General features: G+C 36.7%; 1 long non-coding RNA gene across 1 annotated transcript; it reads left to right on the top strand.

Moving 5' to 3' along the window:
• Positions 1-1,834: 1,834 nt before the first annotated feature.
• LOC115939642 (uncharacterized) lies at positions 1,835-10,429 on the top strand. The gene is made up of 4 exons (XR_014147409.1): positions 1,835-3,303; positions 6,642-6,798; positions 8,413-8,470; positions 10,211-10,429. It is a non-coding gene; the product is annotated as an uncharacterized LOC115939642 (long non-coding RNA).
• The last annotated feature ends 350 nt before the right edge of the window (positions 10,430-10,779 follow it).

Genomic DNA, 10,779 nt, shown 5'->3' with positions numbered 1-10,779 from the left:
AGTTGTGTTCTCAAAAGCTTATGATTGGAGAAATGAAACTCATACCAGGTTATAATACCAGTGAGAGGAAATAGTCCACGAAAGATATACATGAAGAGCTGTAGAACCTTAGGGAGAAAGAGACAGATTCTGACAGTCAGGAAAGACTTTAGTGCTACAGGATGATGAAAGAAGAATTGGAAGGTCTCAAGTAGAAATGTATGGAAAGAGAGGCTGTAAATAATTAGAACATTAATAAGCCAAAGAATGGAGACCCAACAGTATAGAGTATTTTCAGGGAAGTACAATTAGTTCTGTTGATTTATGGTTTCAAGTGCTTAAAATAAGTCACACTGAGAATGTAAACTCCAGACAGATTGGTGAGGCCTGAAATGCTGAGTGAACAAAAATGGACTTTCATGTAATAAGCAATGGTAAGCCACTGCAAGTTTTTGAACATGGGATTGGTATGATAAGTGCCATATTTTAGGAAGCCTAATCTGGAACTATCCAATAGTGTGTGTTGAAGAGGAAAAGATTAGAAGCAAAAAGACCACCAGGAAAGATGTTGAAGTAACCCACAGGAAAAGGGAGGTACACTGCTGTCAATAGAAAGAAGGGCACAGGGGCATCTGGGTGGCTCAGTCGGTTGAGTGCCTGCCTTTGGCTCAGGTCATGATCCCAGGGTCCTGGGATCAAGTCCCGCATCGGGCTCCCTGATCAGTGGGGAGTCTGCTTCTCCCTCTCCCTCTGCCCCTCCTCATGTGTTCTCTCTTTTGCTCACTGTCTCTCAAATAAATAAATAAAATCTTTAAAAATAAAGAAAGAAAGAAGGGCATAATGGTGATTGAAAGCTGGGAGGGTGAAGGACTTTTTGGAAGTTGTGTTTCTTTATCAAGCACAAGACTATAACTTAGATTTTATGCTTTGGGGGTGGTTTGGGGCATGCTTTTGGAGATAACCAAAGTTGGCAGCTTTGGATCTTCACCTGAAGGAGTTGTAAGAGGAACCTGTCCAGGAAAGTGGCAACAAAGATACAAAGACAAGAATGAGTATGTGCGTAAGACTTGACAATAAGGAAGTCCAGTCTTCAAATCACAAATTCATCTGTGTTCTGTCTTTGCCATCTTTCTTTAGCATTTACTACTTGGTAATGTCCATAGCTTCTGTATTAACTTACCTCATCCCTGGTATGTCTATTAAAGAAAAATTTTCTTCACATCATTTCTCTTCCATGACATTAAGGATGAGTGGATGCAGCTCAGCTAGCAAAGATAAAAAATTATTCTTTGCTTTTTACAGGGCTGTTGGTCATTCTCGGGATAAGAGAGTAAGTCATTTGGGGTCAGTGGCTGGCTATTAGGTTGACACTAACCTCCTTCAAGCCAGACAGTTATGAATAATAAAAAGAGGGTCCTTAAAGAAGAGCAAAAAGCCAGACTGACTCACTAAGCATCCAGTAGTCTTCTGTACCATACAAAGGAGTAGGACATTGTGCAATTAATGCAATATTTTCACATGGTGAATTGGCTCCTAAGTGTTGGGCTAAACATTGTATAATGAAATTTTATCCAAGTCACTGGAGTCCCATAGAGCAAATATGTGAAATGATTGAAAGATGACTCCCCTACTTTGAGAATGACTGAAAGGTGATTCTTCTATAGCACTTTATAATTCTATATGAACTTTCAGTGGAAATATTTAAACTTACACTGAACTAGAGTGATATAGTAATGAACACTATGTAGCTTTCACTCTGCTTCAGTGATTATCAATATTTTGCCAATTGTTGCCAAGTTTTTTATTATACCTAGTACTTTTTTATTGGAATATTTTAAATCAAATATCAAACATGCTGTTTGTAAATAATTCAGTATGCATTTCTAACTTTTAAAAATGATTTCTGACACAATGAACACACTCCTTTCATATCACATATCCTTAATATCATCCATTACCCATTCTATCTACACATTTCTCCAATTATGTCAAAGATGTTCCTTTACAGTTAGTTTGTTCAAATCAATATTCAAACAAGATTCACACATCACTTTTGGATATTACGTCCATAACAGTCCTCCCTTCATTTATTCTTGATGTTTATTTATTGGACAAACAAATTTCATTTCATAATTTATAGCCAGGCTGCCACATTATTTTCTACTTCTAAAGCAAAACCGTAATTCATTCAACATCTATTCAACTACTGTATAATGAACAATTACTATGTACAGGACAGTACACTGGTGCTGAGTATGATTCAAAGATGTCTGTAAATCATGGTCCCTACTGCTAGGACTTTACAATCTGAAGGAAAATCAAAAAATAATAATGCACAAATATAATGACAACAACATGTCAGTAAAAGTCAATTGAGTTGTATAAGATGCTATGTTGTAAAGGAAAGGCATGATTTAGAAGATAAAGGCGTTCTTTTTAGGGAAGCTGGAGTGTGACATGGATGGTTTTGAATGGCCAGCAGTTCAGAGGCGTAAGAGAACTAAAAAGAGAAACTGCATCCTATGATTTAAAAACTTGAGGGGAAAAAAAAGAACAAACTTTAGAGGTAAAGGAAGCAAGAGATACATTCAAGAGATTATAAATGAAATGATTCAGCTAAAGCAGGACATTTGTGAAAGAAACACAGGTAAGTAGGGGGCAGATTTGGGAAGACCTTGAATAGCAGGCATATTGCTTGAACATGTTCTTTACAGCAGGTAACCATCACCTCCATTCATTTTTTCACATATCAGAGACTGTTCGACATGATGTAAACATAGATATTCCATTAGTAAGCAAAATGCATCAGCTCATTTCATAAGGAAGCTTAAAAAAACTGCTTATGTATTCCAATACCAATCATTTTCAAATATTTTTAGTAAGTTGGCAAGATAATTTAATGTTTTATTTTGCCCAACAGCTAGATGCTCCACTTAGAGGAATACAAACAAATTGAAGCCAATTTAACCAACACATACTACCCAGCAGCTGAGAAACCTTCATGAAGCAAGGATTAATTGTTTGTGGCAGAGCATACAACAATAACAACAATAACTCAACAAATCTACCACAGGAGAAATAAAGATAACTATTAAGGATAGATATACTAGCCCTGAAAACCTCAGCCTCATTTTTCGTCTGCAATGAAAATAAAGTGAAGTTTGTAATATGTCTCTTATCAACAACAAATACACACTGACCCACATGTTCTCTCTTTACTAGCATAATGCCAACTGATTTTCATCACTAAGAGATCCTCAAATGATAGATGAATTTTCAAAGACTTCAAAGAAAGTATATATTGAATTTAATGTAGTTTGATTGGTAAGTATTTTCTTCTTGCATGCTTCTTCCAGGTATCCATTTTACATAGATTTTAAAATATTTTTGAGTGCCTGTATATACCAGAGTTTGTGCTAGACCTTTGAGGAAATAAAATTCTGCATAAGGTGTAGTCCTGCTATCTAGAGGCTTATGTCCTAATATAGATGACTAAAGATATACATATTGAAGTAAAATTATAGGCAGGATTGAGACACAAGTATCAAATTGGATTAAATTAGGGTTTTTCCCACAGCAGCACTATGGAAATTTTGAATCAGATCATTCTTAGTGGTGGGGAGCTGTCTTGCATATTGTGCGATGTTTAGCAGCATCCCTGACTTCTACCCAGGAGATGCCAATAGCACCTTCCCACTAGTGACAACCAAAAATATCTCCAGATATTGCCCATATCTAAAGACTGAGTGAAAAATCACCTGTAGTTTTAAACCACTGTGTTAGATGGAAAGTGCTACACACATTTTGTGAATGAAGAGAATTTGTGGTTGGGGAAATCAAGGAAAGTCCATAGAGGGTAGGGGGGCTGGTAGAAGTAGGCTGAGAAGGGGAGAGCATTTCAGGAGAGGAGAAGATAATGAGAAAGTGGCCAAACTGGAGATGGGAAGCCAAGTGCATAAGCATAAATGATGTTCCAGAGTCATGTGTAGCATTCAGTGTTCAGGAGGTGGTTAATAGAGAAAAACTCAGCAAGTAAAAAACAATCATATCATGGAGGTCCTTGAATGTATAAAATAGATTGTTTTTCATTTTGAAGGGATGCCACTGGAAAACATAAGTGAAATGAATAAAGCATCATTTGGAAATGTTAAAAAGGCAGTTCTGGGCAGAATGATTTGGGCAAATGAGAAAGTCCATTTTAGGTGTGGGACTCAGTTAAGGACATAATTTGGCAGAAATTGGAGAATGTATTTGTGGGAGATGTATTTCCCAACACAGAATGAGAGAGGAAAAACAAGTGAAGAAGTAAATTCAGTAGCTTGCTCCTACATTTGATCTCATAAATTGTTGTTGAAATTGTTTTCTCATAATAAGAGTTGACACTTCATGACAGAGCTGATTGGCAGATGTGCCCAGATTCTCTGGGATTCCATGAAGTGGAAAGTTGTAACTGATGTTGCAGAGTTATAAAGACAAAGATGATATTATTCTCAAAAATAACTCCCTAGTGACATAGAAACTATGAATCCAGGCATTTAAATAATCTTGCTGATAAAAAGTATTCAATTAAAATTCCAAGGCCTGGCACAGAAATTTGTCTGCTAAAATTAATATTTATCCACATTGAGGTCCGCACCACACAACCAGACTTTTGAAAGTCTCCTCATTTCTCTCATGCCTTTAGAGAGTTTTGACCTAAGTTTATCTTCATGAAACATCAAATATGAGGACAAGATTTATGAAGACAGGACATAATTCAATTCCATATGATATGCGACTGTAATACTGAACTTCAGAAAACCCCATCTAAAAGGTTAAAATATATCCTTAGTAAACTTACTCTTGATTAGTAACTAAACTGTTCATTTGCTCTGAAAATAGTTACTACCCCTTTGAATATCAAAACATCTCATGTACAGACAATATGGTATTATAAATAGGGAGACAAGGAAGCAACAAAGAAAAAGGCCCAGAAAATCATCACTTCCCCTTCACCCCCACAGCTCCTTCCATCCTTGCCCAAGTCACCTATGACTTAGATCCAAGAAAGGGGCATTTTCTGAAATCACAGAGACTTCTAGTCTTTGCCAACAGGCTAGTATTTTTATTTTAGAAATTCTCAAACTTACATATTTGAGATTATGACACCAGAAAATTAAAATGCACTTTTTTGAAGAATATGGATGCACTGAGGTCATAAGAGATTAACTGAATAGGAAGAAATGAAGATCTTGGGAAATCAGTGGGAAAAAAAATTAATCTCAGGCACAAGAGTTTTGAATAAGCAAACTCTAGGTTCATAAGTAGGGAATTAAATATTGGTGGAAATTCAAGAGAGGGTTTTCTTCCTGGCAGTTAGATATAAAATAGGTAATAATTGGAAGAAACTTGAATAAGTGAGACAAGTTAAGAGACTGATGCAATAATCCAGATGTTGTTCATTTATCAAAAGCAATTTATAAGGATCCTCAGTATTAATGGCACTTTATTAGATACCAATTAATGCTTACTTGAACTAGGGCAGTGACTACAGAAATGGAAATGATCCTACTGAATATTAATAAAATGATTAAACCAGCTCAGTGCCCATTTTTTCTTGAGGCCTTTATTCCTGAGACTTTACATATTTGAAATGCATCCACAGTTTTGGGATTCTTTCCTAAAATAAGCTGCATTAAGAATCATGGGGAGAATTTTACTAATAGCTGCCGATCAACTGCTTGTCAGTCTGTACCAAGATGACATATTTTCCTGAGTGAAACAGGACCACGTTGTGAAGATGAAGGGGAGGAAAGAATGGTGGGGAGCAGTGCTACTCCCTCTAGGTTTTATCAAAGGCTCTATTTCTGTCAGTCACCAGAGAACTGAAATCCATCCCAGTCCTATAAGAATGCTTTTAGTGAGTTGTGAGTGTGTTCATTAAAAGAAATGAATGAGTCAAATGGCCACCATTATTGATCATTTCTGCCCTGTGGCTTTAGACTGGAAATGCTTTTCTAGGGTCCCAAAAGGGATTTCCAATTTTTTTTTTTTCTAATTTCATCTACAGCACTGTGGACTCAACTCATTCTAGCCACATATGAGCTGTTCCATCAGGCCACTGGGAGTAATTGTAATGAATAAAGGAACTGCATTTAAAAGACTTTTTTTTTTTTAAAGACTTTTTTAATCCTTCTGTATCATTTAAAATTTATCCACATTGTTAGAGAACTCAGTTGTAGTCCCACTTCTGACTTTGGCTTAAAGTATCAATCTAAAAAAAAAAAAAATCTAAATGGTCCAAGAAATCTAAAAATAAGGTTGAGAAGTGAAATCTCTCAGTCATTCCCCTAGCTTATCAACATAACATTTACTACTTGGACTTGTTAAAGAAATATTACAATTACATGCTTTTTCAGTATTTCATAAAATTGTTAATATATAATGATATAAATGAAATGAATTTTCTTTTATGTAAGTTCTTTTTGTAAGGAGAAATATTTAAACATAATCAATGGTCATATTTGTCTATTTTAAATGCTTGATTAATATAAAAATATCTCAATCTACGTGTTAATATATACTCTTTTTTATGACAAAATGTCCATGGACTCCCATTTTTATTTCCTCAATCTTACAGTCAACAAACATTTGTTGATACAGCTGTTTTGTGTTAAATGCAGTACCAGGGACTGGCTATGTGAGGGTGTGTAAGACGGAACTCCCCATTTTCAAGGAATTGACAATTAAACTGGTGCATGCAGAGGAAAGACAATTAAACTGGTACCTGTGGAAAAATGTGAAAAGTGCTATCACTGAGATGAATATTTAGGAGAATACGTAAGTCAGAGTAAAGGTTTCATATCCTTTTTCCAATATATTTAAAATCCTGACAAAAATCTCAGAAATTTCCTATGAAAAATGGCTAACATGGACATGTGGCTTCTATGAACTGTTCAATATCCTCACGGTATCTGAAGGGCTAGAAGGAATCTACAATAACTATTAGTATCTTTTTACATAAATTCATTAATTATCTCTCCACTCTGATATTCCTATGAAATCTTTAAAACCTACCACATTTTATTTGCAGAGTATTTTCCTGAGACAAAATTCTTGTTTTTTCCCCCCTCTATTTCTTTCCCAATTTTGTCCTAAATAAGTAAGTCTAGAAGCAGTTCTTTTATTTTGCTGATAAATATGATTTATCTGCTTTTGAAAGAAAAAAAGAAACACTGAAAAACCTGTGGTGCATTTTCTGCTTCAGTAAATGGGTCACACTTTGTCAAATTCTGAATATATTAAGCTTTTGTGAAGTTCTGTTTTTCTCAAATACTAGGTTGCTACACTAGATATCAAAGGGTAATTTATTTTGTTCTAAGTAGGCTTTTACTCAGTTCCTTTTTTTTTTTTAAAGATTTTATTTATTTATTTGAGAGAGAGAGAATGAGAGAGAGCACATGAGAAGGGGGAAGGTCAGAGGGAGAAGCAGACTCCCTGCCGAGCAGGGAGCCCGATGCGGGACTCGATCCCGGGACTCCAGGATCATGACCTGAGCCGAAGGCAGTCGCTCAACCAACTGAGCCACCCAGGCGCCCTTCCTTTTTTTTTTTTTTTGCCTCAAATCATGAATACTTCAAAAAAGATAATTCAGATAAATTAGAAAGTTTAAAGAAGGAGAATATTGGCTTTCATTTATATTTGTGAAACTGCATGCTGCCCTTCATATATGGAGATGATTAGTTCAAACTGAAATCTGTAAGATACCTGCTTTGTTAATTTTTTAGTGGCAGTGATGAATTTGACGCAATCAATCCCGAAGGACAATGGCCCTGTCAGAAAGTAACTTCTACCAATGGGGAGATCAAAATTTGCCATCCTCATAGGGCCTGACCCTAAAGCACAAGCACCAACAAATATAGCTACGTATAAACAGAGGTAGAAGGTATAGGTAATCAAGAACATGCCATTCACAATCGTTTGCCTGAACGTTTTCAATTGGGTCTGAACATTTACTTTTTGTATCCAAACTGTTTTTCAATTGTTTATGCTATAACCTTCTTAGGAGGAACTAATATCATTCCATCAAACTTTCCAACTAAAATGATAAAATGCAATATGTACACATTCTAATTTGAGAAATATTTTGTTCTAATAAAGCACCTAGCACAATGTCTGGAACATCACAAGCGCTCATTAAGTATTTCCTTCCTCTATTTCTCCATGATATTTATCATGATAAATTATTTTGAGTTGGCTTCCTTCTCATACTAGGACCATTCTAGGTACCACACGACACATTTTTTTCCCTTAAAGATCATTTGGTATTAAAATAATAGTTACCAATTACTAGGTATATTAAACTTCATTTTAAGTCACAAATTCCTGTTGGCCACACTCACGTTACTTGGTGCAAGTCTTTTCACAAACTTAGTCGTTCCCGTTTCCTTTCAGAACATTTTCATCATGCTGAAAAAACAACAGGAGCCCTGTGAAAGAAATAAATCGGCATGTAAGTGGACACTGATACCTGCATCTGGGAACCAACTCTGACCTTCTCCATTTCATCTATTTCCATGTCTCTTTCAAATCCTGTATTTACATCTTCAGAGAGTTTCACAGTCTTTGAACCAGTTATCAGTTGGGTGGTCTTGTTGATTGATTTATGGCTTTCTTCTCTCCTCCAGTTTCAATCAAATGCCCATTCTTGAGGGAAAAACATTTGAAATAAACTCAGAATGCAGACTCACGTGCTGACAAATTGTGTTTTCCCCACAACCACCATCTGAGATTCAGGTCTCCGCTGCTTCACATGTAAGTGGTTGACATCGCTTCCCTCCCTGCCTCCAATCCCCTTTCACCTAATTGTCCTACTGACTGAAAGCTTGAGAAGCATTTCTGCCATATTGTTCTCCTCGCTTAAAAACTTAAATAATCTCCCATTTCTATCAAATCCAATTCCCTAGTTTGCATTTAAGGTCCAATACTAACTCATCTTTGAATGCTACTGATATATTTATTGTCACAACTCAACAGATAGCCCTGTACACAAAGTCATGAGCACATATATTTGATGGTTAAATTTAGCTCAGCTACTACTGTTCTGAAGTATTTTCTGACCCTTCCCCTTTGTCCCTCGTGTGGGTTAGGTATACCTCTCCTCTCAGAGTACCTCCAGCAAATCCATCAGAAAATGGAACATACTGTACGGTCATTTTTTGCTTATGTGTCTCTATCCCCCATTAGGATGTAAGTTCCCAATGGGCAGAAACATGTCCTATTCATCTTTATAGCTCTAATACCTACCAAAGTATTGACGCTAGGAAATGCTGAAATATGATTATTGAAAGAATGACATTTCCTAAGTTAGGGACTGTATTTCTTATTCCAAAAACTTACTGATATGTCTCTTCTAAGTAAAACGCTACCTTTCTCTCTTTCTCTTTCTCTTTCTTCTACCTCCTAAACTTGGATCAAATTGAACTTCTTTGGAAATAGTCAGATGTTCATCAAAGAAAGGGAGAGATACGACTTCAGCTTCCAACTTAAAATAATTTGGTTCTAAAGCAATACTGCCTCTCACTAAGGAGTCTAAAAAGCCACCCAACCAAAAGAGACAAATAGGTAGTATATGCAGAATCCTGACATAAGCCTCCAACACTCAGCTCAGCCCTAGATACATGCACTGAACTCCAAGATGGCATTCTTTGGGATAGTTTATATCCCCCATACATAGAGTCCAGCTCTTCCCTTTTATTTATTTATTTATTTATTTATAATTTATTTTTAAGATTTTATTCATTTATTTGTCAGAGAGAGAGAGTGAGAGCAGGGGTGGGGAGAGGCAGTGGGAGAGGGAGAAGCAGGTTCCCCACTGAGCAGGGAGCCCAATGTGGGGCTCGATCTCCGGACCTTGAGATCATGGCCCGAGCTGAAGGCAGACGCTTAACCGACTGAGCCACCCAATGCCTCTAGATCTTCCCTTTTAGTGATATGATTGAAATACATTCCCTGCTCATCACTGTTGTCATTGTCTCCTGGCCACTCTCTTCTCTTGCCCGAAGTCCAAGGACCCCTAAAACAGAAAACCCGCTCCATTGGTACCTATTCTGCACCTCTTCATTGCAGGCATCTGTTCAGAATTTGCTCTGCAAGTAGACGCAGTATTATCGCCATAATACAACCCTTTATTGTATGTGAGAAATTTCCCAAGAAAGCTTTTCTCAATCATGTACCTCTGCTTTGGTTCTAGGTACTTTCCTCAAAAGACAATCCTATTCACTGCAGAAGACACTGGAGCCTTCCATAGTTGAAGCTGGGGGCCTTTTCCAGGAAGCAGTCTTTCACCTATGTTTTTGCTCTACCTTTCACTCTTGAAATCAACTTTGGTACAAGCATGATCTTCGGCTATCAGACCCTATCGTACATCTGTAAAATTTGAAAATAAAGAGGTGTCTAAAATATGAACATATCTATGTTTCTTTCTACTAGTCTGATTTCTTAGCAGCTCAGTATCATGTTTAACAACAAATTCAAAAGGCAGGAGTAAGAATGTAAAAATAACTGAAATTTTCAGTCACTATCTCATTTTACAGACCTGTCACGAGCACGCTATGAAGGCACACACAAGTTGTGTCTTTCCACAATGTCAGCTTCATTCAGTCATAAAGCAAGGTTAACGTAATTACAAAGCAGGTTCAGGATTCCAAGCTCAATGACATTTCACCACATGATTAACTTGGGCTTTTTACCCAGCACACAGAGCAGAACACAGGACAAGCCACACAACAAACAAGATACACAGGGGGTAGGAGGTTAACA

This window comes from Leptonychotes weddellii, chromosome 8, assembly GCF_054177405.1.
Source record: "Leptonychotes weddellii isolate Sample4059 chromosome 8, ASM5417740v2, whole genome shotgun sequence".
NCBI lineage: Eukaryota > Metazoa > Chordata > Mammalia > Carnivora > Phocidae > Leptonychotes > Leptonychotes weddellii.
Note: the sequence above shows the minus strand (reverse complement) of the source record. Positions and strands in the feature narration are given on the sequence as shown.